The following is a 6,441-nucleotide window of genomic DNA, read 5'->3' as shown; positions in this document are numbered from 1 at the left end:
ATATTTATATAGTTATGGGTATCAAGGTTGAAATTTTGAACAAGATTAAAGTCCCCACAAATAATACAGAGCTGATTTCCAAAGACATCTATAGCTTCTGTTAATTTGTCATAGAAGCAGGGAGTATCAATATTCGGACCATAAACATTTATCAGAGTAAATCTCTTGTCTTCAATATTAAGATCCAATCCCACCAGATTGCCATCTCCGTCTTTTTTAACTTTGTGTATTTTATAGTCAAAATTATTTTTAAAAAGTATAGCAACTCCTCTTTTGTTTGAAGCAAATGAATTGAAAACACAATGGCCTTTCCATTGGTTTTTTATCAAAACTTCATCTTGTTCTATAAAGTGTGTATCCTGGAGACAATATATATTTAAGTCTTTTGAATTAAGATAATCAAAAATATCTCCCCGTTTTTCCTTCATGTGAAGTCCTTGACAGTTATAGGACATTATTTTAATGTTTTTTCCTTCCATCATAATATTTGTTCTTCAACTGTGAAGTATGATATTTGTAAAAACAAAGGAAAAAGTAGTTCATGCGAGACATCAGGACTGATTTCATAATATTTCACTTCCTGAAAAAAATACTCATATATATGCCAAATACCAGAAATCCATGTTTTGTAAAAAATATATACATAAAATAAACAAACAAAAAAGAAAAAGAAACCCATTTAAAATATATAATATGAAACTAAGATATTTCTAATCTTAATGTAGATTTATCTGTGTTCTAGGGGAGATAACTCAATTTGTTTTAGATCAAAATTAGGCCAGACTAAGTTTTGTACTGATCTACATAATAATATATACTACATCTCAATATTTAAACACCATTTCTTACAAACTTATAATTAATAAATTAGGTTTAAACATTAAATAATTGTTTAGACAAAAGAGAAGAGATCACACAAGAAGCACCTCAAAACCACAAAATGTCCATTGTTTCTATGCTTCCTTATCTGATCTGGTCAAGTTTGTCTTATATGTTTATATCACATCACTACAACATGTAAGGTGTCACTTTTCATCTTTGGATTTGAATAAGCATACACAATTTGTTAATTAACTATAATTGAGATCAAAAACTAAATATTCATTTTTAAAGCTCACCTTAAGGTATAAATTTCTATCCCCTTTCGAGTATTGAAGGTACAAAATGTACATGTTTTATTTCAATCTTAATGTTTATTTTTAAGAAATGTAGAGTCTTAATATATAAAAAAAGCACCCCGCACATCCTCCAATTATTTAAATACACACTTCTTAAGGTGATCTTATAAATTCATACGCATTGAAATAGACTAAAGCATGCATTTTCTGTAATATGTAAACAACTGAACACAAAATGCGGAACGAAAGAAGCAAAAAAAACAAAACAAATCAAATTATAACATATAATACCTATATGTAAGCTAAAGCATGCATGCATTTATTCAATATAACAATAAAAGCTAAGAAAAAAAGCTAACGTATCAAATAAAACTAGTCAAACAAAATAGAGCAAAAATAAAGAAGCAAAATTTAAAATAAAATGTAAGCCAAATAAAAAAGCAACAATTTTTTTTTCTTCTTCTATACTTACTACATGAACTATCTATCTTAAGCCTGTAAGTAGAAATCTAAACAATACAAATTCTTGTTTCAATGTAATATATATAATATTTTCTAGAATTCATTATTAAATTTATATCTTCTTATATTCTTAGTTAATTTATATACTCAATAGTATTATATATTATATATGACATTTTATATATATAGTAACCAGTTTTCATCTTAGAATAGTATACATGTATATACAAGTATATAAAACTGCAGTACAATAGTTATCCCCATGTAGACCATTCTTCTGAACTATCTTTACGAGTCTCTAATGTCATGTGGGCCCCCTTTGCTCGAATTCTTGTTTGTAATTTGTCCCTTTTTCTTATTTTGTATGCATTGTGCGAAAGTAAAAATCTCTCCTCCTTCATTGAAATTGGCAGATCATCAAGTATGCGTATTTTTTTCCCTTTTAAGTTGTGCGCGTTGGACATGATGAGTTGCTTATCCCCAAAATGCAGGAAACGAACAATGATAGGCTTTGGACCTTTCCCATGTGTAGGGACTCTATGTGCATTTGCGATGGGTATAGCATTAGCTATTTTTGATGAAATCAAACATCGTTTAATTTTGGACCCTTTGGCCCCTTATTCCTAAACTGTTGGGACCAAAACCCCCAGAATCAATGCTTACCTTCCCTTTGTGGTCATAACACTTGCGTAGATTTCTTCTTACTTATACTGAAGTTATTGAGCGAAAACAAAGAAAAATGCTTAGTTGTGCCTCTTTTTTGTCCCTTATTCACAAACCGTTGGGACCAAAACCCTCAAACTCAATTCAAACCTCCTTTTAGTGGTAATTAAGCTTGCGTTAAAATTTTATCGGTTTCTATTTACTTAAAAACTAAAGTTATTATCCGGAATCCATCCATCTTCGGACGATGCCGACGACAACGATGTCGACGACTTGATACCAATATACGACAAATATATAAAAACATGAAACTCTCAAACGACATTCATTAACAACAGGCCTTTGGACAGATGCATCATGATAATATAGCAAGTATGAATGTTTTAAAAGGCGTCAACCTTCGCCCTTACCTAAAAAGTAGTACGTATATGTATGACATTACAACACGAAAAGACACACTATAGAATATTAGTTAAATATATGGTTTAACTCTACCAAAAAGACTTGAATTACACAAAACATGTGCCTATTAAACAATGACGTACGTGTAGTAATAAAATAAAGGCCCACGAAGCAACTCGGTTATCTGTTTTAGAGTTCCATTCTTTAATTGTATCGAGTTCTCTTTTTAATCTATATTTCAAGTTTCATATTTTGAATATTGAAATCGGGTTTAAATTTTCTATTAGCATTTATATTGATGTAAAAATATCCGTTACTTTTTTTTCTAGATCTGAGAAGAAATCAACTCTGTTACACTAATATAATCGAAAAATTAAGAGTGTCACATGGTGTCTCTATATGTCGACTCGTCTGAATTACAATGTATGTTATTGTTCTGTAATTTATATATTCGCCATGATCCGCAATAAATTTTTGAATGTTATTTTGGCATGCCATACTTGATAGAAGGACGTGAAAGAAAACTTCAAAGTATCCTGACTTTTATAAAACATTATACGTGTATCTAAAGAGAGAAGTTGTATTAGAATTAAATTTTACATAAAAATATAGGGACAACAGAGTTGGTATATGTGGGTTCGATTCCCACCCTAGGCATTCATTTATATTGGCTGATGCAAAGCGGGTAGTTTAGCTTAGTGGCCCCACACTGACTCTGTTTAGGCGAGTGTAATATTTGAAAAAGACGTCTAGTTAAGGACTTTAATGCACCCACCTAACACACGGCCAATTTTTTTTTTAAATGAAAGAATAATGATTTACCTTTGATTTTTGCCCGGTCATCACAAAATCGTACGGTGCAGTTTTTGTAAAATTGACATTTATTTCAGAAATTAGTTGAAAATTATAAAATTACGACATATTTTTCAAGCAAAAAAAAATTTAGTAGTATCTCTTCTTTTAGACAGAATAATTAAGTGAATTAGATTCTTAAAATAATAAAAAAAAAAAAAAAATATTTACAACTGTAAGTTCGCATGCTTTTGCATTCCTGCTAAATGTTTGACATCATAGTTTGTACGAAGATTTTCATAATCCTGACCTTTTCGTATCTACAATTATTTATTTATTAAAATCTTTTGCACTCTATCCGTTTTAGAACACACCAAATTACTCATCAATTATCGTTTTTTCATTCAAGATCAAGACTTTATATTCACGAATTTCTGTAATTTTATAATGTTTGGTAAAATCACTATAGTTTACGGAATCCCTTATCTATTTCGTTATCGTTTTTTTACTGAATATATTAGTCGATTTCCGTGCACTTAATAGTGCTATTAGAGTACGATAAATCATATTTAAACGGTTCTTTTTCTATCTTTAACTTCAGTGTAGCTTAAAAAGATGTGAAATCGTGACGGTCTCGTCCGAAATTAAGATCAAATCAAAGTAAAACATAGTTTTTGAGTTCTGTAGAATTCACCCCTATCTAAATAAGGAATCGTATCGGAAAGTTGTAGAAAATCTTCCGAGTCGTGTCAAATTTTCACAGTCCAGTTCACAATCAAACCCTTCCTATGCAGTAAAAAGCAAAAACTATCCATTGATTGACACAGATGCATAGTCTGTCACGTATTTATTACATAGAAACTATGTAGTTAAACACTTTTATGAAGATACTGTTGTATTGCCGCAGTGGGAAAACGAAAAGATGAAGTTTACAGAAGACTGATCGATGAATATGAAAATAATGAAAACATACCATTTGAAAATACAAAATATCATAAGAGTTGCTATAAATATTTCAAAAGTATGTTTTTTCTCTACAAAGGCTTTGTACTAAATGTACCAATTCTACCGACCAGTCTCTTCTCATATATCAACGAGGGCAGTAGATCTACAACTCATTCCGATTTTTCTGCCTTGTATATTTTGCAAATGTATAAAGCCTACAAGCAAGTTACACAACCTCATAAGGTATCCTCTGAGGAGCAAACTCAAGCTGTATTGAGTGTTACTACATATATCTCCTACAACGATCTGATTTACAAAATAACTCATGATAATTTTACTATTTTAAAAATACTAAACCATCGAGCTTGCATCTCTAAATATTTGCTACAAAATTTGAAATCAGAAAGTAAAGAGCTATTTAATTCTGAGCATAAAACAGCTTTTACTAACATTTCGACGATTAAAGATGACGTGCCTGTGCACAAGGAAGTATTCTGGTTAACAATTATACTGATTACTTGATCAGTTAACCGGCCTGTTCGAGAATCGCTGCCGAGAAAACTACACAACATATTATCAGTTTTAACAAAAAATAAAAATATATGGTTAATCTATAGTTAAAATGTATACAGCCTCAACAAGACCAAGGTAAATCCAATATTGTATACAGTATATCTATAATGTTGTCTTATGCCGTAATGACGGAAAATTACCCGTTTAAAATTACTGTGATATATAGTCTGTCAATTTTAAAGATCTGAGCAGTGACTGCAAAACTGGTTGCAAGCACTTTATGCAGCTACTAGTAGTTTACAGAAACAGATATAGGGTAAAGTTGTAATTCAATATTATCTAAAAGCATTTCACTGGACTATTTAATTGAAATTATGCCACCTGCTTTAAAAATATTGTTGTATTGTCTTCTGGATGATGGCGCATCTGCGACAGTCAATAAAGCGTACAATATTCCTATTGATAAAGTTCTTACATGTATGGCTTTAGTAGAATGTATATTATCTATAAATATTATTTTTACTCTTTTTCATTTATGTTTATCATTACAATTGCACCGTATTTATGTACAAACCTTTGATAACTATTAACAAGTTTGACTGATCAGGAGATTAGAAAAATTGAAAATGGGGCATACATTCTACATGGCATTATTTTTCTTCTGGGGGTCAAATTTTATCCAAGACAATGTCGACCTAACAACAGAAACAATTAGTTCTCCGTATGACTTTGGTTGGCTAAAAGGCAACATCGATCCGGTATGATGTAATCCAAGTTTCTACAAGATTTGATCTGTTCACGCATTGGTATAGGTATAGGGGGAGGGTTGAGATTTCCAAAAACATGATTAACCCCGTCGCAATTTTGCGCCTGTCCCAAGTCAGGAGCCTCTGGTCTTTCTTAGTTTTGTAGGATTTTTTATTTTAACTTCTTGAGTATATTTCGAAGCTTAGAATGACGTCCATTATCATTTCAAACTAGTATATTATTGTTTAGGAGCCAGCTGAAGAACGCCTCCGGGTTTTTGAGTTTCTTGTTGCATTGATGACCCATTTGGTGGTCTTCGGTCGTTGCTTGCTTTTGGAACGGTTTGGTGTCTCTTTAACAAATCCCTCATGTCCATTCCCAATTTTTAATTCAATCTGTATATAGTAGATCTTGTGTCCGCTTTGAGCAAACATACCTGTCAACCTGTGACGATGAAAATGAAAATGACGATTGAAGAATCAAATCTCAGGTCATAACGCGTACAAACTTTTTCGAGCTGAATTTCAGTATTTATGGTACATTTTCTTACAATGTATATCAAAGATACCAAAACATCAATGCATTTTCACTTGGTTCAGTCATTTTAAACCTTATTAATTTTTGTTTCATTGCACTCTTATATTGCACCTGTCCTAAGTCAGGAATCTGATGTACAGTAGTTGTCGTTTGTTTATGTAATATATACGTGTTTCTCGTTTCTCGTTTTGTTTATATAGATTAGACCGTCGGTTTTCCCGTTTGAATGGTTTAACATTAGTAATTTTGGGGCCCTTTATAG

This window comes from Mytilus trossulus, chromosome 7 (assembly GCF_036588685.1).
Source record: "Mytilus trossulus isolate FHL-02 chromosome 7, PNRI_Mtr1.1.1.hap1, whole genome shotgun sequence".
NCBI classification, from domain to species: domain Eukaryota; kingdom Metazoa; phylum Mollusca; class Bivalvia; order Mytilida; family Mytilidae; genus Mytilus; species Mytilus trossulus.
This window is presented reverse-complemented; position numbering follows the sequence as displayed.